Source organism: Peromyscus maniculatus, chromosome 7 (genome assembly GCF_049852395.1).
Source record: "Peromyscus maniculatus bairdii isolate BWxNUB_F1_BW_parent chromosome 7, HU_Pman_BW_mat_3.1, whole genome shotgun sequence".
In the NCBI taxonomy this organism is placed as follows: domain Eukaryota; kingdom Metazoa; phylum Chordata; class Mammalia; order Rodentia; family Cricetidae; genus Peromyscus; species Peromyscus maniculatus.
Genome location: NC_134858.1, coordinates 33,632,284 through 33,647,906, shown reverse-complemented (window position 1 = coordinate 33,647,906; position 15,623 = coordinate 33,632,284). Strand labels below are relative to the sequence as shown.

General features: G+C 42.1%; 2 pseudogenes; one reads left to right on the top strand and one right to left on the bottom strand.

The window, feature by feature from the left end:
- Nucleotides 1-69: 69 nt before the first annotated feature.
- On the bottom strand, nt 70-5,412 carry LOC102904702 (cholinephosphotransferase 1 pseudogene; annotated as a pseudogene).
- A 762-nt stretch (nt 5,413-6,174) lies between these two features.
- LOC143274393 (prostate and testis expressed protein 14-like) lies at nt 6,175-14,883 on the top strand (annotated as a pseudogene).
- The last annotated feature ends 740 nt before the right edge of the window (nt 14,884-15,623 follow it).

Below are 15,623 nucleotides of genomic sequence, written 5' to 3'. Positions count from 1 at the left end.
ACATAATGGAAACTACTAGATTTATGTTTTACATTTAAACATAACCTTATAGATAATATACAAGACTCCTGCATAGGGGGATTTCCTTCACACATAGGTTCCCCTAACTGCTCCTCCTCTTTTCCTTGGGCTACTAGTCAGTCAATATGCTTGTGAACCTGTTCAGGTGCTTGTTGATATGAAATCTTGAAGATTTTTAGATGAAGGTGTCTTGAAATTTGCAGGCACAAAGAACTAAAGTATATTATCATATCAAATGAAAAAAGGACCATTGCTATCCATAGAACAACATATTCATCTACAAAATTATTAAAGTATTGGTCTAAAAACATGAGACCCGGACCAACAAAGACAGTATCTTGAAGATAGAGTTCACTTTTCGTCATGTGAGCTATCACCAATTTTTGTGCAACTTTAGCAAAGACACATCCGAACATTAAGGTATAAAGGCAAGGGTGTTTTTCAAACACATTTGTTGCAGACTTTTTATAGATCATTATTGCTAATATAATGATTAATCCTATGTGGAGTCCAGGTGATAAGACACTGGAACCTGCAATAGCAGATCCTTTCTTGCCAACACAACCATGGAGGATTACATGGAAATAATTTGAACAGGAAAATATTGCTCCCCCTACTACTCCAAGAACTGGAAAGATCTTCAGTTTAATTTCTAGAATAGGTATCGTATAGTCCCACATTGTTGCTCCTCCAAATGTAGACAATATAAAGATGATTACCAAAGCTACCTGAATCTCAGTTACATCCACTCTTCCAAATCTCAGCACCCCTGAGACGTAAGTCTGCCAGTGAGCACAGTAAAACATGAACATCCCGATAAAGGAGCAGAAAAACAACAAATCAGGATGTGTTCCCAGGCGGACAGCAACCGCAGCTCCAATGGCCATAAATACTGTGGAAAGAGAGTCACAGCCATGATCAAACAGCTCTAAAGGAGAACAAGAGTTTATCCTTCTGGCTTGCTTCCCACCAATGGCATCCAGTGACTGGTGGATGAAGAGTCCCAGGGCACATAAAAAGTAAGTCCAGTATGGTGCCTCCTCCGTGACTGTAGGGGCAGTAAAAGATGAGCACTAGTGTGGTGACCAGGTTGATGGCGAGGCCGATGAGGGTGATGGTGTTGGGGGCCATCCAGAGCGGGATCCATTGGAGCAGCCATGTCCAGAAAAGCTGCAGCTGCAGCTCGAACAGCGACTCTCCCACCCCGGTGTAGTGGGGCTCCTCCAGCCTTCGCAGCTGCCGGCGCTCAGCGGCTCATCCAGAGCCTTCACCCAGCAGGGCTCACCACTGGGTGAGGACCCAGCTCAGCCCTTGGCCAGCGCGCAGGGGTTGGAGAGAGCCTAGGAAGGGCACAGCGCCCCGGGCCAGCCCCACCAGTGGGACTCCAGCCCTCAGTTTTTTAATTTTATTTTACAATACAATTCAGTTCTACATATCAGCCACGGATTCCCTTGTTCTCCCACCTCCCGCCCCCCTCCCCTTCCCCCCAGACCACTCCCCATTCTCACCTCCTCCAGGGCAAAGCCTCCTCCCCCAAGGACTGGAGGACTGAGATCAACCTGGTAGACTCAGTCCAGGCAGGTCCAGTCCCCTCCTTCCAGGCCGAGCCTAGCGACCCTGCATAAGCCCCAGGTTTCAAACAGCCAACTCATGCAATGAGCACAGGACCTGGTACCACTGCTTGGATGCCTCCCAAACAGATCAAGCCAATTAACTGTCTCACCCATTCAGAGGGCCTGATCCAGATGGGGGCCCCTCAGCCTTTGGTTCATAGTTCATGTGTTTCTATTCGTTTGGCTATTTGTCCCTGTGCTTTATCCAACCTTGGTCTCAACAATTCTTGCTCATATAAATCCTCCTCTTTCTCGCTAATTAGACTCCTGGAGCTCCACCCCGGGCCTAGCCGTGGATCTCTGCATCCAGATCCCTCAGTCATTAGATGGGGTTTCTGGCACAACTATTAGGGTGTTTGACCATGTCACCACCATAGTATGTCAGTCCCGGCTGTCTCTCGACCATTGCCAGCAGTCTATTGTGGGGGTATTTTTGTGGATTTCTGTGGGCCTCTCTAGCACTTTGTTTCTTCCTATTCTCATGTGGTCTTCATTTACCATGGTCTCCTATTCCTTGTTCTTCCTCTCTGTTCTTGATCCAGCTGGGATCTCCCGCTCCCCCAAACTCTCTTTCCCTCCACCCTCACCCTTCATCACCCCCACTCATGTCCAGGCTGTTCATGTAGATCTCATCCATTTCTCTGTCATTGGGCAATGACACTGTGTGTAAATGATGTGATTACCTGCTTTCATTGTATTTTTATCATAGTAAGATATTGAGTGTGCGTATGTGGGGAGTGAGCACAGAATATATATATTTAATTTTAAATGTTGAATGTCATTTCTTGAAGGAGATAGGAGGTCTTAATTACAGGCTTAGAGCACAATGGGAGGACCCCGGAGGGCAGAAGTTCGCTACTGATGTTTTACAATCTTGCATCTAAGCTGTTAATGCCCATTATTCAGGATACACAGACAAGGAACTTCCCTTAGGCATTCAGGAGGGTGGAACCTGGCAGGGAATTAGCATTGGGAGGATATCAAGGTTAAGGTCCACAAGCAAGGCAACAGTTACCCAAAATGGGGGCCAGGGCCCTGTAGGTCCCCCTTTTATTAAAAAATGAGCTTCTGACTTGGGTTGCATGGGATGTCAGCAGGTCACCTTACCTGTCATGGAGACGCCTGCCCAGGCCACACAGGTGCTCTGTCTTAGGTTGGTGAGTGCCCCCCAGGAATTACCCATCTCTGAATACTCATTATCATACTGGCTCAATCGTGTGTGAGCTGAATGGTTAATTGCTGCCAAAGATCGCATCAACAGTTTTTAATAACCTTTTTTTCCTGGGACAGTGTCTCTCTAGGTAGCCCTGTCTGGCCTAGAACTCTATATGTCAACTAGATTGTCCTGGAGCTCACAGAGATTCACCTTCAAGAAAAATAGAGTGCATAATAAAACTAATGAGAAAATATTAAGGGCACTTCTTTCTAACCATGGCAACAATTAACCAGGAAGACATTACTAAGCTAGTCATGTTTAAGATAAACATATATGCACCAAACGGTGGTACACTCAGCTTCATGAAAAGCATGCTACTAGAGTTAAATCACAGATTAAGTTCTACTTTAATAGTAGATATGCTGACTATTTTTATGTCAGTTTAGCACGAATTAGTTATCTGGAAGGACAGAACCTCTATTGAGAAAATGCTTACATGAGATCTGGGTGTAGGCAAGTCTGAAGGACATTTCCTTAATGAATGACATATATATATATATATATATATATATATATATATATATATATATATATATATGGGAGGGCTTGTCCACTCTGTGTGGTGTGATCCATGAGCTGGTGGTGATTATTAGCAGCAGGCTTATACATGCTGAGTTGTAGAAGGTGGTGTGGCTAAAAGTCCATCAATTTTACTCTGTGTAAATGATGTGATTACCTGCTTTCATTGTATTTTTATCATAGTAAGATATTGAGTGTGCGTATGTGGGGAGTGAGCACAGAATTGCTACTTCAGGACTGTGGAAATCAGAGGTAAACTTGCAGAAGTCAGATCTCCTCTTCCATCATGTACTGGGAGCCATCCCCAGTAGTAGACAGGTCCCAGCAGAGGATGTAAGGAGTTGGCAAGGGAAGGAGGTGAGCCAGGCCATGGTGGTGTGAAGAATCTTATAGCCTAACTGACTGCTAGCCAGAATGCTTCTTTATTTATATTGAATTTAGTAAACAGGGATACATTCATGTTGTTTCAAAACATAGATCATATCATGTTTGGTTGTAGACATGTGTTTCACTTCCTCTTGCTCACCTTTTAGTCATGATTAGTAAATTATGACAAAACAGTTATCATTTCCAATCATTTCGCCTCAAGTTTTGACATCATTGATAAACAGAGTTATCATTTTTACTCATTAACCCATAACCCAATTTTTAAGAATCTAAAGGCATATGACAGACTGTTCTTAGGCTGGTAGTTCTGGTTGCATCAAGGATGCTAGAACAAAACAAAATCTATAGTAGAACTTGAAGTCAGGGATCATGATGCCTCCAGAGGTTATTTTATTGTACAGGATTCTTTTGGCTATCCTGGGTTTTTTGTTTTTCCATATGAAGTTGAGTATTATTTTTTCCATGTCTGTGAAGAATTGTGTTGGTATTTTGATGGGAATTGCATTGAATCTGTAAATTGCTTTTGGTAAAATTGCCATTTTTACTATGTTGGTCCTGCCTATCCATGAGCATGGGAGATCTTCCCATTTTCTGACATCTTCTTCAATTTCTTTTTTCAGGGACTTAAAGTTCTTGTCATATAGGTCCTTCACTTGCTTGGTTAGTGTTACCCCAAGGTATTTTATGTCATTTGTGGCTATTGTAAAGGGTGATGTATCTCTGATTTCCTTCTCAGCTTCTTTGTCAATTGTACATAGGAGGGCTACTGATTTTTTTGAGTTGATCTTGTATCCTGCTATGTTGCTGAAGGTGTTTATAAGCTGTATCAGTTCCTTGGTTGAATCTTTGGGGTCACTCAAGTATACTATCATGTCATCTGCAAATAGGGAAAGCTTGACTTCTTTCTTTCCAATTTGTATCCCCTTAATCTCCTTATGTTGTCTTATTTCTCTGGCTAGAACTTCAAGTACTATATTGAATAAGTAAGGGGAGAGTGGACAGCCTTGCCTTGTTCCTGATTTTAGTGGAATTTCTTTGAGTTTCTCTCCATTTAATTTGATGTTGGCTGTTGGCTTGCTGTAAATTGCCTTTATTATGTTTAGGTGTGTTCCCTGTATTCCTGATCTCTCCAGTAATAAAAACAGATTGGTATTGGCATAAAAACCGACATGTGGACCAATGGAATCGAATTGAAGACCCTGACATTAATCTACACACCTATGAACATATGATTTTTGACAAAGAAGCCAAAAGTGTACAATGGAAAAAAGAAAGCATCTTCAACAAATGGTGCTGGCATAACTGGATATCAACATGTAGAAGGCTGCAAATAGATCCATATCTGTCACCGTGCACAAAACTTAAGTCCAAGTGGATCAAGGACCTCAACATAAATCCAGCTACTCTGAACCTGCTAGAAGAGAAAGTAGGAAATAGTCTTGAATGCATTGGCACAGTTTTTAAGGTGACAATGAGATCACCACTAAGATGGTTCATTGGGGAAAGACACTTGCTATCAGTTCAGATAGCCTGAGTTCAATCCCCAGGTCCTACACGATTGGCACAGCCATATCTGATATGAGTGACAAAAGTCATAAAGCCAGCACAGCTGCTTGACAAAGATCCAGCTAAGCTGAGCTGCATGACGTCCGCCATGCCACCTTTGGTTTTCATCTCCACCTATTGCATACTTGGGGGACTTTTAATATTTGTACAATTTGGGGATATTGGATTGATGAAAAATTTCTTATGAATCATTTATGCCTTCTCCCTGAAGTATTGTTTCTAAGCTTCCCCAGAAAATTCCTGAACATACTATCCTCCTGTTTTTAGGGAGATATCCTTATCTACTTGAAGGTCTTCTTTATACCTTGGAGGTTGTTGATACACATAAAGAAGCCAGAGGTCTCTTTATGAGGCTCTGAGACATTCTTGAAACATCTGTCCTTGTACCAGGAACAAGATATTCAAAAAAAAGTAAACTTAAAATGGTCAACAAGATTTAGTGTGCTAGAAGACATGGCCACAGTTCAGATTGCAAGTCTATTCCCACTATACATACTTGGGCAATTATGTGGCATATACAACAACCAAGTTAGATTAGCTGAAGTTACCTCTGCCTTACACAGAGACTTATATTGATGAGCAAAGAATGGAGTGGAAAGATGCTAAAGATTGAGATGTCAGGACCTCCCTCTCTTTGAAAAGTTAGCACATGCAGAGTCACTGTGATGTCTTACAACCAATGAACAACAGAATGCCGGAATGTTTATATTAGATATATAAACAAATTCTATACAGATATAAAATATAAACATGATATTATGCCAGAATTTGAATAATAACTGCAGAAGCTTTGGCTTGAGGAATTTCTTGGGCACTGTGACCATTAAGAGTTAAAAATACACTGCTTGGAACATGGCAATATGTCTGGGCTGGCTTGAAGATTCTTACAAAAATCAGGACTGTGTTCATGGGAAGCAGATGTGCATTACACAACCTGGTGAAACTCATATGATCCATAGAACCTGGTATGCACCTGAAAGTGAGTATATGCTATATAATCTGTAGAATTTTTGTTTCTCCTTCAGGAGTCAAACCATCATCTCTAAGACATTGTACCTGAGGGAAGAGTCAACCAATATCCAGGTGTGATATAAGGAACCTTGTACTGGGGTCAATAACTGGAGAATGCTAAAGCTAAAGCGTATCTTGAGTGAATCAGGCTTCTGCCCATCATTGTATTGATATATTCATCAGTCCTAAGACAACAAACATCCCTGCTATTTAGAATCTGTCTTAATTACTTTTTATTACCATGAAAATACACCATGATCAAGGAAACTTATTTTTTTTTAAAGCATTAAATTTTGGGTGGGATCAGTTTCAGAGGGGTAAAAGTCCATGACCATCATTGTGGGGAGCATGGCAGCATCACAGGCAGGCATGGCATTCTAATTGTAGTTGAGAACTTAAATCTTGAGTTATATTTATGAGATGCACACACACACACATACACACACATACACACACACATACACACACACAAAGAAAGAAAGAAAGAAAGAAAGAAAGAAAGAAAGAAAGAAAGAAAGAAAGAAAGAAAGAAAGAAAGAAAGAAAAAGATTAGGAATGTCATAGGCTTTGTAAACCCCAGAGCTCATCCTCAGTGAAATAAGACCATGTCTCCTAATCCATTTCCAACAGTTCTACCTACTGAGGACCAAGCACTGAAATATCCAAGTCATTAGGGCAGTTAGTGGAGCTGGTGCTGGTGGACAGACATTCTGATTCCGGATTGTAAGGTCATGAGCCTCCCTAGGGTCAGCAGAGCATTTGTGCGGCTCAGGTTTTAGCCATTGTTTCTTATGGGTGGATCAGATTCATTGGCTCAGCTCCTGTCTGATGCTAAAAGCTCATCCCAGAAGGAGCCTCTTGTGCTTACTTGCTTGTGTATTTTCACCTCTGACATGTATTCAGTGTTCCTTTCAATACTTAAGGGATTTGTGAGAAAGGGGGAAACTGCTATGAGGTTAAAAGTGACTAAGAATGTGAGTTGTGGGCAATCTCTGCAGGTCTATAAGACTTGGGACATCTCAGGGTGATCCTCTTAATTTCTCAAGAAAGCAGAGAATGTGTCTCCCTGTAACAGTAGGAGAAAGCTCCTCTGTGTCTATACTGGTTGCTATTGGCCCTTGGTCAGGTCAATAAAACCATGACAAGGAACAGAGACCCTTTGAGGAGTCTTTGGGTGTTCCTCAGGGGACCTTTGGATGGATGTACTCGAGGACAACAGGATGTGGACTCTAAAGTTCCACTTAGCCCTTTTTGGAATTTATGGCTCTCGGAAAGACTAGGGGGTTGAGGAACTGCTGTGCAAAGAGGTCAACTTAGTCATCTCCGTGTGGCTGATGGACCTCCCACCTGGGAGCTGTGACCCTGCGCATTTACTGAGTCAGCCATTCTTCCCACGGGTCTTTGTGTGCCTCTTCCTCTAATTCTCTAGGTGACAGGATACAGTTTGTGTTACAGAGCTGTGCCAATGGATGATTCACTGAGACTGTCACTAAGTGTGACAAAGGAATGTACATGTGTATTACCAAGACAAATCTTTCTGTAACAGGCTTTAGAGGCCTGGTCACTGTGTCCTGTTCTACTTTAGGTAAGCCCTCAGTGTCTCCCTGTACTCCCGTAGCCTTCCAACACTTGACACCCATCTGTCCTCATCCTCAGCATGTGTTGATGCTTCAGTGTCTCAGCTGGGGATAGAGAGATGCTCTGTGCTTCTTTCCATCCTGATGCTCTCCATTTGCTCAGATTCTGGCTTCCTTCCTTCTCTCCCTCCACATCTGCAGCACTGACTAGTGTATCGAGTGTTTTCCCACCTCCTCTCTTTATTCTTACCCATTTCCAGCAAATGTGTCCTGACTGACAGACACTGAAGTTAGGGGTAAGTCCTCCAGCAGTACTTATGACAGACCCAAAACCCAACCCTTCACTTTAGTGATGCATTTTCTGCCAGGCTGACCAGCGAACAAGAGCTTCAGCATCTTTTCTCCCTGTCATGGACTCCAGGGCCTGTGTTAGATAGTTTCTTACTGCTGTGACCTGAGGAAAGCAATGAAATGTGAGGAAGGAAGGGTTTATTTTAGCTAATGAATCAAGAGACTATTTTTTATCATGATGGTAAGAATATAGTATAATCAAAGTGTTCAACTCATCTTCAAATGCAGGAAACATAGGTGAATGTAATAGGAAGGGACCAATACAAGCTATCACTCCCCAGTCACCTATTTACTCCAACCAGGCTCTACCTGCCACAATTCTGCAACCTGGCAACAATCTGTCCCAACTTTGAAAGCTACAATGGCTTAGAGCTTGATGAATCTCTCAGACATCGTCAGTATCATCAAGTAACTAGAATTAGATATCACAGGCTGAAGGTGCTCTTCCCTGCACCACAGTGAACATTTCCAGGCTGTGCTCAATGCACATGGGCTTCATTGTCCTTCTGGAAAGTTCTACTGTTTAGTATTAGTCCTAATAAGTTCAATAGCTTCTGAAATTAGGGTTGTCTGGAATTTTTATTTTTTTAAGATTTATTTATTTGTTATGTATACAGTGTTCCTCCCGTACGTATGCCTGCAGGCCAGAAGAGGGTACCAGAACTCATTATAGATGGTTGTGAGCCACCATGTGAACTGGCATTTTAGAGCCCATTCTCTATGGTGCCATGCCTTGCTCAGCCTAGATGCAGCAGGGAGGGGCTTGGTCCTGCCCCAGCATGGGTTGCCAGTTTGTGTTCACTCCCCAAGGGAGGCCTTACCCTCTACGAGGAGTAGATGAGGGAGTGGGGGAAGAAGAGGGGAGCTGGAGAAGGGGAGAGAGGGGGAACTGTGTTTGGTATGTAAAATGAAAAAAAACTTAAATAAAAAAGGTTAAAAAAAGAAGAAAAGTGTCGTTAAACATTTAATTGGAGAATCCATGCTTTCAGACAAAAAAGTGATCACCTTCTAAATAAATGACTTTAATTTATACTGAAAAAAAGAAAAAAAAAACTCTAGAAGAATGGCCAGTGCACTTAACCTCTGAGCCACCTCACCAGCCCCTGGAATTTTTATTTTTATGTTTTTCCAATGGATTTTCTTAGAAAAAGTAGACAACATTGCACCCGAGAAAACCTGCTAGTGGTCATACCCCATGCTGCAGATTCACAAGTCTATTTACTGTTTCAGGTAACTATCAAAGCTTTCAGAATCATGAATATGTTATAGTAAGTGTTTGTACATATTTAAACATAAATATTTATATACTTATAAATATTAAAAATCACAATAACCATTTTTATAGTGCCACTCATTGATTCATGCCCAGTAGCATTCTCTACTGAGTGTATCAGAACCCTACCCCTTTTTATACATTATACATTTTAGAGTTCCTGCTTACTCTAACTGTATAATAACAGTTGAGTCATCTCATCTGGCCTCAGCTTTTAAAATTATTTATTATTTTTATTTTTAGGTACATGAATGTTTTGCCTGCATGCTATTTGCTCATCATATGAGTGCAAGACCTAGACACTAGAGGGGTGACAGATGCCCTAGAACTGGAGCCACTGATGATGATGAGTTTCCATGACCTCATTGCAAGAGCAGTAAGCATTCTGAACTGTTGTAGGCTGTTGTTTATTTCTCTTTTTGTGGGGTCTGCCACCCAGCTCCCCAATAAATCACATGGAGACAAATTCTTACGTATGAATGCTCAGCCTTAGCTTGGCTTAGTTTCTAGCTAGCTTTCCTTTACTTAAGTTATCCCAACTACCTTTGGCCTCTGGGCTTTCCTGTTCTCTTACATCTGTAAATCTTACTCATACTCCATGGCTTGCTGCATAGCTGGATGGCTGGCCCCTGAGGTCCACCTCTTTCTCTGGCTCCTTGCTCCTCTCTCCTCCCAGATTTCTTCTTCTATATATCCTCTCTGCTTGCCAGCCCTGATTATCTTTGCCTCACTATTGGCCTTTCAGTTCTTTTTCAGACTATCAGGTGTCTTAGACAGGCACAGTAACACAGCTTCACAGAGTTAAACAAATGTAACATAAACAAAAGTAACACACCTTAAAATACTATTCCCCAACACTTAACTGCTGAGCCATCTATCCAGCCTCAGTCTTCAGCTTTTAAAATCAGATGAATAGGGAACCACGGAGATGGGTTAGTGGGTAAAAGTGCTTGCTGCCAAGACTTACGACCTCTTTCAATTGTTGGCAAGCACCACGTGGTGGAAGGAGAACTTTGACTTCCCCAATTTTCCTCACTTCCACATACCTGTGGGGATACACACACACACACACACACACACACACACACACACACACACACACACACACACGCACATGCTATAAAGAGATTAATAAAAATGAAATCAGATAATTGCAGTATCATTTCCATGCTGTAAACTTAGCCTTTTTTAGGTGTTCCATGTTCTGTAATTTGGCAGACATTTACCGTCTCCTAATCACCACTCTTGAGATTCAGAACATTTGCATCATTTCCAGAAATCCCTTCGCTTCTTTCCTGTCCTGTAATTATACCCTCATGTCAGCCCCTGATAAACACTACCTATCCATTTTGCTATGTCCTTGGATCATACAACAAATGCCTTCTCCTTGTTTCTTTTTCATTTTTTTCTTCTACTTTTTCTCCCCTTTCTTTGCTTTTTTGATATTAGGGAGTAAATACATGGCTCTATGCTTGCTAGGCAACTGCTCTACCACAGAGGTAACATTCAAGATAGTTGAAAGGGCTTTGCTTACTTGTGTATATGTGGCACCAGAGTCACTTGCAGGGACTGTTAATCGCAGGTAAGCCCTCTCTCATTGAACTAATTAACTGATCATGTTTTGTATCTACATTATTTCTCTTAGGCAAGGCCAGTTCTATTTCGATTTATATGTGTTGCTGCATTTATGTGGATTTTTTTTTTAACAGCTGGGTAGTACCCTATGATTAGAACACAGTTTAAGCATTTACTGTTTGATGGATATTTGGGTGGTGTCTTAGGGTTTCTATTGCTGTGATGAAACACCATGGCAACAAGCATCTTACACTTCCAGGTTACAGTCCACCTCTGAGGAAGTCAGATCAGGACCTGAAGCAAGGCAGGAATCTGGAGGCAGGAACTGAAGCAGAAGCTGTGGAGGAACACTGCTTACGGGTGCTTGGTCCCAGTTGCTTGCTTTGTTTGTTTTCTTATACCATAGGGACCACCAGTGGCCTGGCAGTGGCCATTGTCATCTGGGCCCTCTCACATCAGCCATTAGTGAAGAAAATACCCCCAGGCCAGTATGGTGGGGATGTTTTTAAATTGAGATTCCCTCTTCTCAAATAACTGGTTTGTATACAATCTACATAACATTAACCAGGGCAAGTGGCTTTAAATGTTCTATGATGTGAAAACATTTCTATGAAGATTTCTGTATCTAAGATGTTTCAGAACATAACAATGGTGTAATTTGATTTTTTTTACTTCCTGTTCTGCAAATCTGATTCACATTCAGTGGGAGCCTGTGTTAGTGACTTTCCTCATTGCCATGATCAAATACTTGACAAATGCAACTTAAAGAAGGAAGGGTTTATTTGGGATTATAGTTCTAGGGAAATCCTTCACCAAAGAGGGAAGGCACGGTGACAGGAGTGTGAAGAAGCTGGTTGAACTATAACCACAGTCAGGAAGCAAAGAGAGATGAATGCTCAGCTGGCATCGTTTACCCTATTTTATTTAGACCGAGACTCCAATCCATGGGATGGTTCCAACATTCTGAGTGGATCTCCTCCATCAAGTCTCCCTGGAATCACCCTCTGACAATAAGTGCCATGAGACTCTTTCAGGAGGCGGAGCAGGTATGATGGTCTCTGGCCCCAGTCAGCTGCACTATCTGTCTCATGGTTACTGTACATCAAATGATCTTTATGTTCTGTGATTTCCCTGACTGTAGCTGGATGTAGTTCAGGCACACTCAAGCTATGCTCAGCTGTGCTGCTTGGTAGGCTATGTGCATTAACTGTGGTTTATTGGCACATACTCCATCCTCCATTCGAAGTTAAGGAGTAGCTACGTTTCTTCCTGGGGCACATGTTTCCAGTTCTCTTGGAAAGTTATTTTTGCATGTCTAATACGTATGTGACTAACTTCATAGGAAACTTCCAGACCCTTCTCTAGAGGGTGGAATAAGGCAATGACTTTGTGTATAATTTTAGAATCACTTGCTGAATTCAATTATTAAGAATATCAATAGTCATTAACTCCTCAAAAATTTCACTTTCAAGTTATATAATTGTCTTTGAAACATTTGAGTGAATTTCTAAGTGGGTTTAAAGGGTGAGTCATTGATCTTTTATTAATTAATATTTTTGCTTATGAATGTTTAGTTTCTTTTTCCTATCGAATTTTGTTTGAAACACCATCCTTAATTTGGAAGTTTCTTGTTGCCATTGCAATTATCTAGTGGTCATATTCACTTAGTTTTATTTCAGAGTTGTCCTTTTGTCCTTTGACTACAAACACTAACTACTGTAGATATTTAGAAATCTTGAAGTCAAACAATGTGTGTCATACAACTTTATTCCATCTTAAAGTTAGTTTTTGGACATTTGAGGTTCTCTGTATATTAGCGGATTTTTAGTTCAGGTGATTGATATCTAAGAAAAATAGTTTATCAGTCTTTCATTTTGACCTATACTATACATTTCCTATGACCTCTGCTTTGCTGTGTCTTATATATTTTTATATGTAGTGTTTTCATTTTTATTCACATTTCTGTTTATTTGTGGCAACCTGGGTTGGCAGAGGGACTTCTGGGAGAATGGGAAGGAGGAGTTGGGGTGGTTGAGATCAAGATACATTATATGCACACACAAAATTGTCAAAGAATAAGATAAAGAGGTTCAAAAAAACAAAATAAAATCTCTTTCTTGCTATCGTTTTGCCATTTTTTAAGTAGAATAATAATCATAAACTTTTTATTATTATATTATTTTCTTTTGTTGGGTCAGTTGAATATAACTGCTATCTAAGCTGTCTCCAGCTTTATTGAGGGCTCAGGGTGCACATCTTTAATTTATCACAGTTTGCCTGACAGGACTATAATATCACTGCACATTGGGTCAAGAATTCCTATTTGAAAGTTGGAAGTACCTGGGTAACTGAGTAAGGAAGGCAAGGCAAGTAGACCACTTAGGTAGGGTATGGGCTCTTCCCAGGATATATGGTAAGTCCATGGTCTGAAATCCCACTGGTCACCCTTCCCAGCTCAGAGTATGGGTCTTATTGGGGCTGGACCCTGCTTGCTTTGTCCTACTCTGGTCCTAGATCTCACTGCAATGGGAACCATCCCCTACTGCCCATGCTGTGTGTCTCCTTGCTGGTGGGCTTCCTGCAAAGTAAGGGCCTGGCAGCTGGTAGAGGCTGGTACCTGTGACCAGATATTCTGATTGCCACAGATTCTTGTGCTTTGGGGAGATGAGAGCCATGGAAGGATCTGACTCTTTCGGAGTTGAGCTTTGTGTCACTAATATCCACATTCCCACATCCCGTCAGAAGGATGCTTATGCTATAGCCCTCTTCCTCTTCCTTCTCCTGCCTCTAATGCCATTCCCCAAGTTCCTTGTATTTTTTCTCCTCTTCTATTAGCCTTCATATTCCAATACTCCCATTCCTACCAGCTCATGCTGTTGATGGGATAAAGACAGTGAGATGCTGGGAAGAGCTGTCCCATCATGGTGGGATGTGCTCCAACCTCTTCATCAGAAGTTCCCTTCCTTCTCACTCTTTATGCAGCAAGCTCCTTCTCCAGCTGTTGCTTTTCATTCATTTGTCATAGCTACAGACTCAGCTGTTGTCTGACGCTTGAGTCTGGGTCCTAAAGGAGCCTCTTACTCTTGCTTTTCCCTTTTCAGCTCTGACATGTTTCCAGTGCACTTGTTCAATAGTAAGGGAATATGTTTGTACTGGAAAGGTTCCTGTGAGACCAAACATGTGTCCTTTGGACAGCTTCTGCAGGTCTGTGTGGCAGGAAGTCTCAGGATGATGAATTCTGCTTTCCCTGGAGGGCTACATACCTCTCTAGAGCCCTAGAGATAGAAGTAGAGACTATGGGAGGGTGCATTTTCCTGTTAAAGTAAGAAAAGTGTTCCTGTACTGACTGTAGCTGGCTCTTACTGAAGGATGAAACCTATTAAGAGAAAAATATGCTTTTGGGGGGCTCCCTGGGTGTATTTCAGGAGACTTCTAGGTGAAATACTCAGGAAGGCAAGATTTGGACCCTCCAACTCCATTCAGCAATTTTGGGATTGAAGTCCTCCCTGTGAGCCAAATTAGGACTTGAGGGATGATGGCCCAGCTCAGTCGGGCTGATGGACCTTCCACCTAGGATCCTGTCTCTTCTCATTTACTGAGTCACTGCTTCTCCAGACACTTATATTTGCCTCTGGCCTTATTTCTTCTCCAGGTGGCAGGATACTATACGGTCTCCAGGAACATTCTCACATGTGCTGGAATCAAACCTCCTTAGGGAATCCGACACTGGAAATGAAATGCTGCAAGGACAAATCTTTCTGTAACAATTTTTAGAGGCCTAGCCCTTTCTTGGCCTATTCTAAGGAGAGCCCTATATAAGAAGAGCCCTATTCTAAGGAGAGCCCTATATAAAGAGAGCCCTATTCTAAGGAGAGCCCTATAGAAGGAGAGCCCTATTCTAAGGAGAGCCCTGTATAAGAAGAGTCCTATTCTAAGGAGAGCCCTATAGAAGGAGAGCCCTATTCTAAGGAGAGCTGTGCCCTCCCAGCTCTATACCATTCATCTCGAGCACTGCCCAAGACTGACACATGCTTGTCTTCAGCAGCAGATGTGGATAGTTAGATAGTTCAACTAGGCCTAGAGAGATGCTCTCTGCCTCCCACCACCCCAGTACTTCTTCCCTTCTGTAGATCCTGATTTCCTTCCTTCTCTCCCTCTATCCCTTCAGCACTGACTGACACACTCACACTCTTCCTCTTCCTCTCTTCATTCCAATCTTTCCAACAACTGTGTCCAGACTGGTAAGCACTGTGGGTAGGCACTGTTTCTCCAACAGTGAATGGCAGACCCGACACCTTCCCCCGATGACCAGTGCAGTGGTGCCTTTTCTGCTACACCATCCCCTTACAATAGCTCCAGCCTCTTACTGCATTCTTACTCAAAGAACTTCAGGTGCATCTTGGGTACTTTTGCACATCTGTGGCCTGAGTAGAGCAACATAAGGGATACCTAGGTATGGTGTCACTTGCCTTAAACCCCAGCACTAGAGAGGCAGAGGCAGGAAGATTTTTATG